Source organism: Ascaphus truei, chromosome 4 (genome assembly GCF_040206685.1).
Source record: "Ascaphus truei isolate aAscTru1 chromosome 4, aAscTru1.hap1, whole genome shotgun sequence".
NCBI lineage: Eukaryota > Metazoa > Chordata > Amphibia > Anura > Ascaphidae > Ascaphus > Ascaphus truei.
In genome coordinates, this window is record NC_134486.1 from 373415553 (window position 1) to 373430899 (window position 15347).

At 42.9% G+C, this 15347-nt stretch overlaps 1 protein-coding gene across 3 annotated transcripts in view; it reads left to right on the forward strand.

Annotated features, from left to right (window-relative positions):
- Window positions 1-15347, forward strand: part of KCNS3 (potassium voltage-gated channel modifier subfamily S member 3) — a 123426-nt gene that overhangs the window by 17427 nt on the left and 90652 nt on the right. The window contains exons 2-3 of one of the 3 annotated variants that reach the window (XR_012801212.1): window positions 1396-1610; window positions 3417-3836. The exons of 1 other annotated variant lie outside the window; for it this stretch is intronic. The gene's annotated coding sequence lies outside the window, so the exon portion shown is untranslated. Of the gene's footprint in view, window positions 1-1395; window positions 1611-3416; window positions 3837-5537; window positions 5618-15347 lie in introns of those variants that run through there. One more of the 3 variants, XM_075598417.1, reaches the window with a different exon arrangement.

A 15347-nucleotide genomic window follows, 5' to 3' on the forward strand; every position in this document is an offset into this window, starting at 1 on the left:
ATGGGGGGGAGAAAGAGAATGAAGCGATGGGGGGGGGGGTGGAGAGATAATAGACTAACAGGGGAGAGAGAGAATGGAGGGATGGGGAGAGAGAGAGAATGGAGGGATGGGGGAGAGAGAATGGAGGGATGGGGGGAGAGAGAGAATGGAGGGATGGGGGAGAGAGAATGGAGGGATGGGGGGAGAGAGAGAATGGAGGGATGGGGGAGAGAGAATGGGATGTTTGTGTGGGAGAGGGGGTACAGAGAGGGGCGGAGAGACAGAAAGGGGGAGGGGTGCCGTTGATAATGTCATTTGTTTTATAAAACTTTTTTTTTAATGTGTCCCGGTTTTTACTTTTGTAAATCTGGTCCCCCTACACTGATAGCAATGCAGATTGTTTTCTTTAGTGAATTGCGGTCTATTTCTTTTCCCCAGTTTTGCAGAAAGAATAGGATACATAACATAACCCCCTATATCAGTGGTGCGCAAACTGGGGGGCGCGACCCCCAGGGGGGACGCGAGACTGCCGACGGGGGTGCGCGGGGTTTACAGAGGCCCCGCGCGCTTCCCGAAGGCACTTAAATTAAGTGCCGGGGGAGCTGCAGGGCCTCTGTAAACCTAACTGACTGTGGCTCCGGCGGCTTCCTCCCTGCGTCGCCATGGCAACGCGGCGTCAAAATGACGCTGCGAGGTCATTACGCCAGTACGCGGGTAAGCTGGGGCTGGGGGGGGGGGCGCAGGAGTGAGGGGACAGCCGGCGGGGGGGCGCAGGGAACAAAGTTTGCACCCCCCTGCCCTATATGATCAAGTGTCCTTTTCTCGCTGATACATGTTCAATCCTATTTAGTAGCAATGATATCATAATGTGAAAGCATGCAGTCATGTTATACTTAATTTCCTATTCTTTATATCTGGGGGCTCCTCTCCATTCCTCAAGGCCCCCCAACAGGTCAGGGTTTCAGGATATCCCAGCTTCAGCACAGGTGGCTCAGTCAATGACTGAACCTCTGATTGAGCCACCTGTGCTGAAGCTGTGATATCCTGAAAACCTGACCTGTTGGTGGGGGTGGTGGGGGGGAAAGTTGGGGAGATTGGGGACTGGAGTTGAGCACCCCTGAATTATATGATCTGGATTGAAAGGAGACATTTAGTTTTTTAAAAGAAACATATGATCCAACTGCCCCCTTTAAATGGGGAATCACACCATATATGCAATCACACCATATAGCAATCGCACCATTTATGCAATCACACCATATATGCAATCACACCATATATGCAATCGCACCATATATGCAATCGCACCATATATACAATCACACCATATAGCAATCGCACCATTTATGCAATCGCACCATATATGCAATCGCACCATATATGCAACCACACCATGCTATTTTTGTTTGTTAATAGGATTGGAACTGGCGTTGGGGGGAGTGTCTCCTGGAGCAGTTACGTTCAGCTCCGTGGACCCTCAGTTTTACAGATAGAGCTGAAGTTCCTGACTATTTCCTGGGATTGTAGATGGCTGTCCATTAGGAAGTCACACTAGAGGACGTTGCGGCTTCCTGTTGCCCCGCAAGATTTTAACTGTCGTTTTGTTTCCCCCTGGTGGGGTACAGACACTTGTAAGTACCTTGGACGTCCTGACAAAAAAATACAGTTTAGGAAAAAAATGAAGTCCCTCCGGGTACGAAGATTTTCAGTCTTTTTGTGCTGAATGTAGATAACCGCACGTTTTAAAAGTGCAATTCCTCCAAAAAGTCTTTAGAAAAAAACGAAGAAAAAACTAAGGGAAATTAAATTGCTCTGAAATCGAAAACAATGTTGAACATTTAAAAAAAGACAATATACTGTAATTAAATATAAATATTCCACTGATAGATATAATCGGCGTAGAATCCCCCTCCCTCCCCCGTCCCCCCCTAAGTTTACTTAGTTAGAAAGAACGCCTTATAGTGCGCTATGTACCGGAACATAAGAAATATGGTGTTCCATGTGCTGTCATCGGTCTGATCCTGTAGTACATCTAATTGTATGGATGAGTTCAATAGTAGCAGCGTGCACTCTTGAAATGGAAGAAAAACGTTTCTTTATTGAATATACATATTCCTCCTAAGCGTTTCGGTCCCAGCTGGGACCTAAGTTTACTTAGTAACATGGATAGATGTTAAGATGCAGTTACAGCAAGGCCCCACTTTTCGGCGCCCCGCTTTTCGGCAATCCACCAATGCGGCGGTACCAAGAAGGGGGCCGCCTTGTCTGCAGAACCGGCCGCATGCGCAGAATGGACCGGTCCGGTGGTCGCGCATGCGCAGAATTAGGTATTTTGCTGATGATGCGCATGCGTAGAGAGGCGCATTGCCGGTCTCCGCATGCGCACATAACGGAAATCGCCGGTTCTGTATTCCGGCGATTTTCGCTTTGCGGCGGGTCCTTAGAACGGAACCCGCCGCATGACTGGGGCCCTGCTCTACTGTAGGCTTAGCACCATGTAAACACTTTACACAAAACCTTATCCAAAGCTCTAATACCCACGCTGCCTCAACATCTCTTAAAGGTCTTAAAATCTCAGGTGCAACAACAGCGTTAACATACAGTAATGGTCTAATGAAAGTTGTCACAACTTGTAGTATACTGTATCTTTATGTATTTGTATTCCATATTAAACTAAATGCAATAACCTGTGTTGACTTTCACATTGCAAAAACCTATGAAACTCAATACTCGTAACCATGATTCTGCACAGTAAAAATGAACAGTACAAAAAGGAAGAAAACGCCTGCAGTCAGAAACTAGGAGGAATGAAATATATCATATGAGCCGTACAATCAGTGTGGATGGAAACCTTTCCTCTTACATGTAATTATTTGGCATGGGGAAAATACACAGGTTACATATAATACAGGAGAATGACAAATAAATAACATTGTAAAACATTAACTTGCTATAGGTAACTTTAATATGATCAATTAAAATTGTGACTGAAAATTGGTTAGGTGGTAAAGAATTGTTGCAGAAGAGGACGCAACCGTATATATGTAGGGGGGAAATGAAAGGATAAAATGCAGTAATCCAGTTCAAGGACAAGGACATGTCCCCTGATTCTATATGCACTCACATGCATCAGATGAATTCAGCTTTTCAAAGTATCAGGCTCTCATTCATTCCTTTTATACAAGAAATAATTCATCCCCCTTTTTAAGAACCTCATTCCAATATGTTGCACTTGTCTACAATTTTTTTTTTTGAAGAACTGACTGGACAGTATTTTAGACAAGCAACACTATTAAAGGAGTTGTATTTATCTAAAAAAAATAATATATATACTGTATATATTATTTAATATCTATTTGGATTTGACTTTTACACCAGTTTTATTGATATTTTAAGTTGATCGTTGGTTAGCGCCCTATTTTTGGTATTCTTTCTAGGTGGTGAAGAATTCCACAATTTGGAAGCCAGTGCTTTGAAATACCGGGAAAATGATACAAATATTCAACGTCTTCTGGCAATTGTATGATTTTCACAGAAGAAGCTCACAGAATTGTAATTTCTGCATTGATTTGTTTGGCAAAGTGGTATTCTCAAGGGCATACAAAGCATAAGTGGCTAAAATCTCTTGTTCACAGAACCATTACACTACTCAAGCATTTCTTTCCTGTTTCATGATAACAGCAGTTCATATTCATGAGTCCGATTGTAAACTGTATCGGAGCAAAACCCTGTACTGGCTATATCTACACTGCCAGCCACATAAAGCTACTTCTGCTTAGAGGGAAAAAAATATATAAAACAAAAATTAATTGGGCTCTTACCAGAAATTATTCATGTCGAAACACACTTTTTCTCTAATTAATTAGTGACATAAAATAGTACCAGATTTATAAAATAAAAAAATCCAATGGAAAATAATGGTATATTGTTATTTGATACTGTATATATGTGATCTGGTACTGTTTTTATAGCTTTGAACTTTTATTAAAAAAAGTTTCTATACTGTTCTAGGAGAATCCCACAAATCTCCAGTGGGGTTAACAATGATAATCAATTGAAGTAGGATATCATGAATAAATGTATATACATTTACAAGAAAGGACACCTACCCGGGACCTATTCAGAAAGTCATTACAATACAGCTCAACCCCGTTATAACGCCATCCGTTACAACGCGAATCCGCTTATAACGTGATGCAAGCGTGGCTCCCAATTTTCGTATTTTTGAATACTTTACAATACGATTATTGGTATCTTAAATACTTTATTGTACAATGTATACAATTGTACATTATTTCTAACGCGATCCGCTTATATCGCGATGTGATTCTTTGGACCCCAAGCACAGCGTTATAATGTGGTTGAGCCGTACCTCCTCTCAAGAACCCGGGTAATCCGTGTTAATCCATCTGGCACTCGCACACATCCGCCATTAATTTCAGCCTGCCGGTGTGGTCCGCATTTGTGAATATCCAAAATGAGCAAGACAAGAAAAATAATCGCCGGGCTCCACTATTGCATTTGAACTACGGGACAACCAGACTAGAAAACATTAAGAATATTTATTAGATGGTATTACAAACGAGCTTTCCTTATCACCATGTAGTGCTTTCTGAAACAATTAAATAACCTTTCCTTCTTTCCATGAAACAAGCATTCAACCTGGTATATAAGGTATTACATGTGTGGTTTAATTTGTCTGGCAGCTCAACCTGAAATCCAGATTTATCTTAAGATCCTTGTCCTGGAGTTTCACATGTTTAACATTGCAGCTACATTTGTGGAAATACTCCAAAATGCTTGGACTAGTAATGGGATTCAATGGCAAACTGAAGCCATTGGTATTCTTTGCGGTTAATGGTAAAGTTCAACATAGCGGGCACTAGTAAAAGAAAAATATCATTTTAAAAATGTACCTGTGTAAAAGGCTTCTTTAAAAATATTTCAATAACATTGATAGTGAATGGATTATTTGTGTCCAGCGAAATGCTAACAAAACTCTAAAAATAAATCTGCCTATTTATTCAGGAAGAGTGAAAAACACTAGTGTGTAGAATGACAGCATTGGTTGCAAAGCTGCAACCATTGCTCTGCTTTTGGGAGTCACACCCTGTAGTGACTTGCGTAGCACTATACAAGGCATGGTGGGGTACGACTTTGGGACGTAGAGCAGTGATTGACAGCTAAGCCAACAAAACAGTTGTTTTTCCCACTGTCTTTCCCGTGCTGGGCTCCCTTGGCAGATTATTGACATTTTTACTGGACTGGTTATAGGGATAATGAGCTACAGGATGTGGGGTAACTTATGTCAGCCCTACAAAGCCTTTTTTGAACATTCAGTTTATGCATATTGTTAAGGGAAATAATGAGGTTATTAGATGCTAGGGTTGGGCGATATACCGGTAATTAGTAATATTGAGATAACATAATCTTCCATATCGCAGTGCCGATATGGGAGATTACCTGTTATCGCAATATTACAGGATGCTGGTGATTAGAGGTGCAGCTTTGAAGTTGCTACTGTGCTTTCTCTCTTTCTCTCTCTCCCCACTTCATAGTGCTGACTCAGTTGGAGGGGGAGGAGCTTCAGCAGCATGGGGAGAGAGCATGTGAGAGCAGTGGGCTGCAGAAGGGAAAGGTAGGAACTCCTCTCCTCCTTTACCTTTAGTTAATCCCTCCATCCCGCACACTTAACCCCTCCCCCACCATCTCCCTGGGGCACTTTACCTCTTCCCCACCCTCCCCCTGGGACATGTAACCTCTTCCTCTCACACCCCTGGGGCACTTGCCCATCCTTTCTCTTCCTGGGTCACTTAACCCCTTCCTCTCTCTGAAACTGGGAACCTTAACCCCCCTGCCATGCCTGCACATCACCGTTTCTCATCTACACTGCTCCCGTCACCCTAAGATCCCCCTCTTCCCATAACTCTCGTCCTTTATGAAATTGTAAAAAATTAATTGAAACAGATTTTTTGACAATTCTTAATTGTCGACAAATCTGTTTAATATATGTTTAACATTTTATAAACTAAATGTCTTTTTAAATGGAGGATGTATCTTGGGGTAAAAGTGATGACATGAGTGGGACCTATATAAGTATGAGAAAATAACAATGGAAGTATTTCTAATTCCCCCTCAAAAGATCAGTCCCCTTCAGTCTTAGAATTCCATCACAAGTGACACTGCACAGGAAAACTTAATCATGCGTTCATACAGTGTGAGAGCAGAAATGAACCTTGTTGTGCATGTAAAGTCCTTTCTGTAACCACAAGTCAACATATGCCTGGTAGCTGAGGACAAAAAAGGGAAAATTAAATTGAGTGCTGTTATTCTCCAAAGCTTTGAAAAATAAATGCCGGACAGAAAGAGCTATATTTTATAGCATAAAGCACTCCCAAAGCAAACATGTTTGTAATGCCTTTTTAAGTGTGTGATTTAGATTGAAACTCATATCTTACAAAATTCAAATGTATCCTATATGGGCACTTAAATACAAAACAAAGAGGGGGAACAGTAATAAATTATACAACAGTAGAACACATTTTACCCACAACACCAATGTAATATTTCCTGCTCTCTGCTATGAATCTGTCTGTATTCACTTTTTTCCAATCCATTAGTCAAATAGCATTTTGTATAGAAGGTTTGTTGAATTGTATTAGTCTGTTTCAGAAGAAAGAGAAAATTGTTGTCATTCTTCTCATGGCAGTATGCATTGCTGCTTATACATAGGTCTGCCGGAGAAGACCTGTGCTCTTGCCACCCAAGTAGTTGCCACCACTTATGTGGAGTGTGTGTAAATCCCACCGTTAAATGGGTCCTTGGGCTATGTATGCCTTCTTGATTTCCAGAGATGGTCCATCTTGCTATTGAGGATGCTTGGCTTTTTCTAAAGCCTGAGGTTAACATGAAACCTGGCCTCCTGAAAGACTCTGTTTTCTCCAGGTACGTTTTGACGGATCTGACTCTCTAGATCTCTACAATCTGTCTAGATTATAAAAGTTCTCTTCTTTGTGGTTTATTGGGTTTGGACAAAACCACAGCAGAGTAATTTCTTGATTAACCTGAAAGCTTGATACCATCTTGGAAGAATTGTAAAACTGGTCTGAGGACTACTTTTGTCCTGAGGAAAACTAAGACATTGTTGGATCTGAGACCCCTGGACTTTACCGTAAGAGAATTCTGCGTAAGAAGAGAGACTGTTTTGTTTGATGACTTGGCCAGTGTCAACCAGTAAAAGATGGGTTAATCTTCCAAGTATAAGGATGGGGGAGCAATTTCCTAAAACAGCTGCACACATCATCTGTGCAAACGACTTTGCTCGAGCTGAAATTCATCCCATACGTCCCACACACACATGCATACTGTATTTGGCCCAAGAACATTGTTTGATAAACAGATATAACAGTTGCAAAATATAACATTATGTATGATAAATTAAAGAAGAAACAGTTACAGAATTGTTAGAGAAGATAAGAGAAGTGTTGGCGCATGCGCAGAGAATGCTAGAGCTTGAGAATGTGGAAGAGTGACATACTGTAACTGCTTTTTTGAAAAAAAGTAGAAGTTGCAGGCATCTTTTTTGTGCATACCATTAATAAAGCTCTCTATCTTTGATTGACACTACAATGGGGCTTTGCTGCTAATTTGAAAATATAGAAAGACTGCAGCCAGTGGCATAGCTAAACATGCGCTGGGCCCCGGGCAAAAATTGTTTCCATTATAAGTGAACGTATTCCGTAGATTCAGAAAAGAGAAATATTTGCCTTGATTTAAATTGGAGGATACCTCTCATTATTTCTCCTCATCATCTCTCCTCAGCTCTCGCCCCCTCCTCCTCCACATCTCTCCTCATCATCTCTCCACAGTTCTCTCCCCCTCCTCCTCATCATCCCTCTTCATCTCTCCTCAGTTCTATCCCTCTCAGCTCTCTCCCCTCCTCCAGATCTCTCCCCCTCCTCCAGCTCTTCCCCCCTCCTTCAGCTCTTTCCCCCTCCTCCTCCTACCTGTGGAACAGGGTGGTAATAGAGGCAGGTGGGGGGAGATGATGATACGTGGTGGCGGCAAATTTCCAGAGTGAAGCAGAGGAGCAGCCTGCAAGAGAAGTTAGGAGTTGCACGGAGGCAGAGCACGTTGGCCGGGGAGGAACAAGCTGTAGCAGCATAGACACCAGAAGTAAGAAAGAATTGGACCGCTTGGGCGTGCTCCTCCCCGGCTGTCCTGCTCTGCCTCTGTACAACTCCTAACTCCTCTGCCAGTTGTTCTTCTGCTTCACTCTAGTGGTCCTCCACTGTGTATCATCATCTCCCTCCACCTGCCTCTATCTGGGGGAGAAGATAGAGAGATGGTCAGCAGGGTTGCAAGGCCCCCAAGAGTGTGTGCCCCCAGGCTTTGTCCGGGCTGCCCGGGCTATAGCTGCACCCCTGACTGCAGTTCTCCTTAATTCTGGCAATACAGTGTATCTGCTAACTGTGTATGTTACGGGGTATTGCAGCTTACCCCCATACTGCTACCGAACTATGGTTATAGTAGCACAACTTATTTTGTTAATATAGATAGATTGTAGCCTTTCCTGTTAATTCTAGCAACTAACCTGATAAGCTTGCAGGTCATTTAATGTAGAAGTCTGCTCCCCTGCTTCTACTTTATTACAGCGATGGCAGCAGAATTAATCTGGCTACATAGTCCCTGAATTGGCAGTACACCTATCTTTATGGAATAATAGTACTAGGGAACCTTTTAATGATATAACTAGGGGATATGTGACCCAGGATACACCCTCCTCCTCTCCCTGCCTCTTCGCCCTCATTTTTATTGTTTAGTCACTGCATTATTATCAATCTTTATAAACATTATTGTAGTTATGATTAAATAAAAGGTAAGTTCTAATATGTCACACTTTATATGTCTGGTATTTGGGAGTCACGTGCAATGCATGGGGATTTCTTTTCTTTCTAGTGTTTATGACAAATGCTTATATTTCTTTTGTGCACCTCCCTAAACTTACATTTAGACAAAGCTGAGCAATGGTGCTTTTTGTGTATAGGTATAAGTATAACACCCTGAATACGATTCCTTTTGTCTTGACCAGGGAAGATCACTCTTGATTGTTTTGTTCTGTACACACAGGATAAAGCTGGCTATTTTACCCGTACTTATGCCACTCTCATACTGTAATAAATGATTCTGCTCTGTGGACACACCGCTGTGTCAGCCTCACCTTTTCTACAGACAGGCTCTTTGAATGACAAGGCATGCAATTGAATAACCCTCCTGGCTGAGGTTACTGCAATTAAAAAGTCATTTTTCAAGGTTAGATGGAAAGAAGACTTCTTGCAGTGGTTCCAATGCCTTATTGGTCATGGCTTTGAGGATAAGATGCAGATCGCCATGTGGGTGTAACGCGTAGCTCACCACAAACGAAGCGCGACCGCAGTGCTGAGGTAGGGAATTGAGAAACGCCAACCCACAGCCACGCGGGCGCACCTAGGATGTAGATTGGTCGTGCAAGCCAGGTCAGGATTATAGATGTAAGAGTAGTTGAGGGTACTTGCCAAATCAGAAGTGGAGATTTGTGGATCGTCGGGGTACGTAGCCAAGTTCAGGACTGGAGACAGGAGAATGGTCGTTCATAGCCGGATTAGGAGAGGAGAGGTGCGGAGTCCAAGGAGAGTAGCAGGGTCAAGCAACAACAGGAAATCAGGCAAGGCAAGGTATCAGGAACAGAATGCAGCAAGGCACGGCATCACACTAGACTATGCTCAGCAATGAGAGTCAGGAACAAGAGGGTATATAAAGGGAGATCCTCCAATGAAAAGGCAGGGCGGAACCAGGAAACCGAATCCCATAGGCTGCTGGGGAACACAGGTGTGCCCTATGATGCAGCCTGATCAGGAAGGGAGGAGGGACTGAGCGCGTGCCGACCCGCGCACGTCACGGAGGTCAGGGGGTGCAGTCTGGTGCGCAAGACATTTCCACGCCGGTACTGTCCGTCAGCATGGTGGGGGCGGAGACCGGGGCGTGTTTCAGAGGGGAGGCTGGATGAGCGCAACCGCAGAGCGTCAGAACCCGTGGCCGGACAGACAGACCACGCAAGATCCGCGTGCACAATAGCAGGACCGTGAGACTGCGCTTCCTGAGTGTCAGACACAGCAGCAGGTTTGAGGTGAGGAGACGGTCTCCAGCCGCCAGGATGGCGAATCCTCACTGTGGGAAAGGGATTCCTGAATTGCAGTCTTAACTTTTTTAGTGTACTGTATGAAAGAAGCATGACAATAATGGGAGAGAAGCAAGATTCCTACTTAGTAGAGCTGACAGACACGATAGAACAAAGACTTAAAACTAAATCAAGCCCAGTTTGAAGGAAATCCAGACATTGAACCTGTGACGGATTCTGGAACTTTTTTTTAAACTTTTTCCTCGCTGCCAGTAAGGTGAAGATGACTTTCTCCAAAACACAGTGTTCTTTCAGAGTTTCCCACTCAATTCCATGCCGAAAGGGCTAATATATCTGGGTTTGGGAAATGTAATGCTGAAAGAGTCAGATTTTCCTCTGCCCAAAGCAGAATAGATCTTGTCACGGTAGACCAGGCCCTTTAACACATTTATATTTCATGTTCATTCAATAGACAAAACAAGGCAGTGAAATAAAATGGGGTTTATTTGGATAAAGCCTTGGAAATACAACACACAAAATACAGAAATATACACACTTACTGGGGTCTGGGGTATGAGATCTAGCCTTTCCTAGGTGCAGAGCGCCTGCTTGCAAGGACTTACCCTGATCGGAACCTTGTTCCAGATGTTCTGGACCGAGATTCAGCAGAAACTCCTGATAGTCCCGATAGTCCTGGAACTGTTTTCGGCAGGAACGCCTGACCGCGACCGCTATGTTCTCAGATGAGAACTTGGTCCTCACGTCTGACTTAGTCTCTGCAGGGCAGACTATCCTAGCTTCAAAACGAAGCCGGTTGCTCTGCTATTTGGGACAGAGCAACTTTGAAAAGCCCGCCCTCGCTTCATCGACTCAAGCCACAAAATCGTCTTTTTCTTTGACTTGGCCGTCTCCTTACATACACTCCGCTAAGCTATCCTTTGCATGGAGGAAGGAGGAGCGACCAATCAGAGCGTGGAAATTCCTCCTCGCTAGCCAATAGAAACGGGCTCATCTCTATGCTGATGTCAGAGGAGGAGGTGTGCCAAGCCGGCACGAAAAGCCGGGTGAGCGGGAAATATGATTTAGCCAATGGGAGAAGCGCCTACGAGCTATATCTCCTCCAGCTAAATCATTGCCACCCACTGGGCAGACTCCTCCAAGTCTGGCAGACACAAAAGGTGTCCCCACAAGGTGCCCTTTGCTCTCCAGAACTTGGCAATTCACCCTTTGTTGCCCACCAAACGGTCTTCTCACCTCCGGACATCCTCTCCTCTTTGAACAACGGACTCTATATAGACATGCCGGCGTCTTTGCTGATGCCCTGGTTGACTGTATGGAGCCTTATAGTAAATGTCTAAAACATTATATAGTACACTTTAATCAAGTATACACATTGGGGAACCTTATACTTATACAGGAAATGGATTTGGGATATTTGGCCTTGAAATCCAGGAGTCTGGGGGACACTGAGTTGCCCCGGTGTAATTCACCCCGCGTACCAGCAAATCATGCCTGCTCGCCAGGGAGAATTAAAGGACTACCGTAACTTCGGCCCCCGAACTCCTGCAAACAAAATAATTGCATTTCTACCCAAATATCCCCCCCTAAAACTGACACACAAGAAATCTCACAGTTCTAGGGCCAAGGGAACATGGAAACCGTAAAAAGCAGGGGTCACTTTATTTTCCACATGTATTATCCCTGGTCTCTGGCTTATGGTGCTTATTTAGCTACCAGAGACCCCACTTTTTCAGGGGTAACCAGAGGGCTTAACCTTTATTAGATAGCCTGGTTACCCCCTCCAATCACAGGTCTTACCTCTCACCACTTTGTCATGATTTTCTGTCGTATGAGTCATAGATTTTAAAATTGAATATATGTGTGTGAATGGCTAATGTTAGATTTTTGAACATTTTCCACCTCCTGCATATCCAGGACTTCCTTAATTGCCTTTGAGAGGGGGAACTAATTCCACGTCAAACCCGGATTCATGTTCTCAGTCTTCCTCTTCTGAAGAGCAAATGTATTCTCCTTCAGATTCCTAGAAGTGATGTGAGTCTCCAGATGTCAAATACGTCTTCTTATGTAGGCTTGTCGGGATCTAGATCTTTTTGATTACTTTTTTATAACTTCAGCATTAGCTTCCTGAACACTTTGCAAAACTGTGGATTTAATTAAATTGAAGAATTCTGTAATTTGATTAAACGGTTCTGAAGCTACTGCTTTAAGGCATTCTATGCATCGTTTTTTGGAATCTAGTGCAGGCTTGTCACATATTTTGGACATTTTAATCACTTTCTTCTTAGGTGTAGAATTCTCCATAGTAATCTTAGAAGTACCCTCTTGTGCAGAAGGGCTGGCAGAGCTTAAGGGAACATTCTAGACAGCAGGCATAAATATCCATTGCTCTATGTTTTAATAAAGAATAGTAAACTAAGAGGACTTGTCAAGCTAGCTTGGAGAGTTACCCTTTGACAGTGTCCCTGGTAGTAACTACGGGACTGCAGGCCGATATTGCTGCCTAACCATTTCCTTTTAAATGCTTCTTTCTGGTGATATCACTGCGTGCTACTTCCTGTATCTGACTTTACTTCCTATATTTACCAGTCCTCTGCTGCTATGGGAAAAGTGGTCTGCATTAGGACAGGGAAGCAGCTTGTGCAAACATAGCGCACGGGTGCTTGGCGGAGCATGGCTGCAAGTACCAGTGATTTTGCTGATAAATTAGAGGTTCAGGAAAAGAAGCAGTATGTTGGCGAGTGAAGCTCACTCAAAGCCATCCCTAATAAAGGGAAACTGGGCACAGCCCTGGTCGCTTAGAGGTACCTCTTGATTGGAAATCCATGAGGGATCTGACACATGGGTTTCAGGGGGGGGGGGGCGGGGAAGAGGGGCAGAGAGAACACCCCCTCAATCGACTGCACAAACAATCTGGCAAGTCTTCCTAATAAAATTAATAATCTACCCTCGGCAAGTAGGACAAAAAGACCTGTACCTAGGAAGTGAGTTGAAACTTTGGAAGGATGTTCTACCTTCAGCTAGAGGGATAGGATGAACCCGAAATATGTTATTAGGAATGTCCTGATACCTTTTTTATTGGAAGAAAAACCGTATTAGCAGGCATCTTAATAATATGCGGCTATACTGTTGTTGCTTTAAAGTAGAAGATTTAAAGCCAGTTTGGCAGACTTCATGTATACTGTATGGCAAATCTGTATTCATGATTTTGTACCTTTGCCCTTCAACAATGCTATCAAAGTACTTTGTTCCAGTCTGACTAACTGATCATGTTTACTGACTAGATGGGGTTACTCTATTTACATATCACAATAACATAATGGCCTCTCTCTATTCTTCAGTCACCAAACGTAGGGGAAGATTCACTAACCTCTGCTATGTTTTAACCCACTGCGGTGCCATGTTGACAGCCATTCAAGTCAGTGGCAGCTGACATGGGATCACCGTGCTTAGTTTTGACATATTTTTAGGACAGGAGCTTGTTCTTGCAAATGTAATGGACAGCAGTGTATACATTTGGGTATCATTATACTGTATAATATGTATGTATAGGACAAAAAGAAGAAGAAAGTGCAAAGAACGCCCATTGCGTAAAAGTTAAAAAATAATAATAATGAGTTAAAACAAGTGGTTTTCAACTCACAAGATGTCAGAATTATGTATGTGTATAAATATGTATATTATATATAGAATATATAGTTAGTTGGAGACTAACAACAGTGTTAGTTAGTGCTCTAAGAGGAGCTAGGCATTTTCTTTGGTTGCTCTTTTGTTATACAGTATAAAACAAGAAACAAAGAAGTCCAGAGCAACATCCAATGTGACAAAAATACACAGTGAAATACCTATATATCTCTTGAAAAATGGTCATTTAGTTAACCCTTTGGCCAAAGCGTATAAGCCTGCGAGCCACTTTCAAGGCATGACCATAATATCGCAGGTCCTAACACTAACTGATTAAAATCCTTATTTACCTCTATAATTAGAGGAAGGATGGTCCTGGCATTGAACCTGTCGCAACCAGCTGCATGAAAAGAAAACCTGCTTACTTGGACAGTGGGGAGGGGTGAGCTTTGAACCCTGGGTGGGAGTAGCCACTAACCTCCAAAACAGCTGAGACCAGCTGGACAAAGTTAACAAACACACAGATACCCAGCAAGCTCTCAGAAACCCCCAAAATGACCACAATATATATATATATATATGTATACACGTGTCAAAAGGAGTGCTACTGGGCGTGGCTAAAATTAGCCAAGCCCAGTAACACTCCTTTTGACACATATATATACGTGTTAAAAATGGTTTTTGAGGCAAAAAGTGACACTGTGCTCATTTGCATGTCATTTCCCAGAATCCCTTGCTGCAGTAGAAGTGCTGTATGCTGGGTGATAATGGGGAAAGGCGGGGTTGCAGACCTGCCTAAGACATGCAGATGAGCATACAGTTGTATTTGTATATATATATATATATATATATATATATATATATATATATATATATATATATATATATATATATTGTGGTAATTTGGGGGGGTTTCTGAGAGCTTGCTGGGTATCTGTGTGTTTGTTAACTTTGTCCAGCTGGTCTCAGCTGTTTTGGAGCTAAGTGGCTGTTATCTGTGTGTTTGTTTTGTTATATCCCCTGTAAATAAAACCCTGTTCAACAAACTATAGAGTTGCCTGCCTTGAATATGGGCCAAAAGACCCCGCAATGTGGCGGTGGGGTCACAGTATATAATTATACAAACAAAATCAGTGCGTCAAAGTGAAAAGAGGGACAAACACAGTGAATGAATGCAGATATCATACATAAAAAACAATTGTATTCACTTAAAGTATTGTAAAGTATCCAATACAATATAGTGCACAATATCCAAGTGTCCAAAAAAACTTTTTGTTGAGAAATGTGGGGGGTGCTTCAAAAAATGAAATGGAGGCTAAGGCAGCTTCATATAAAGTTGCATTTACGCGGCGAAACGCGTAATGCGAACTTGTGACGTCACCTACAGAATATCGGAGAAAGTGGAGACACGCAGAGAAAGCAGTTAACGCTTTGAATTCTGGCATCTGCTGTTGTTACATGTTGGAGCACTAGTCCTTTTTGTTTGCAGTAGTCGCTTGCATTGGCAGGCTGGTGATTGATACCGCTCATTGTACGCTGGGTACAATTCCGGTACCCAGCTTTACCTGCC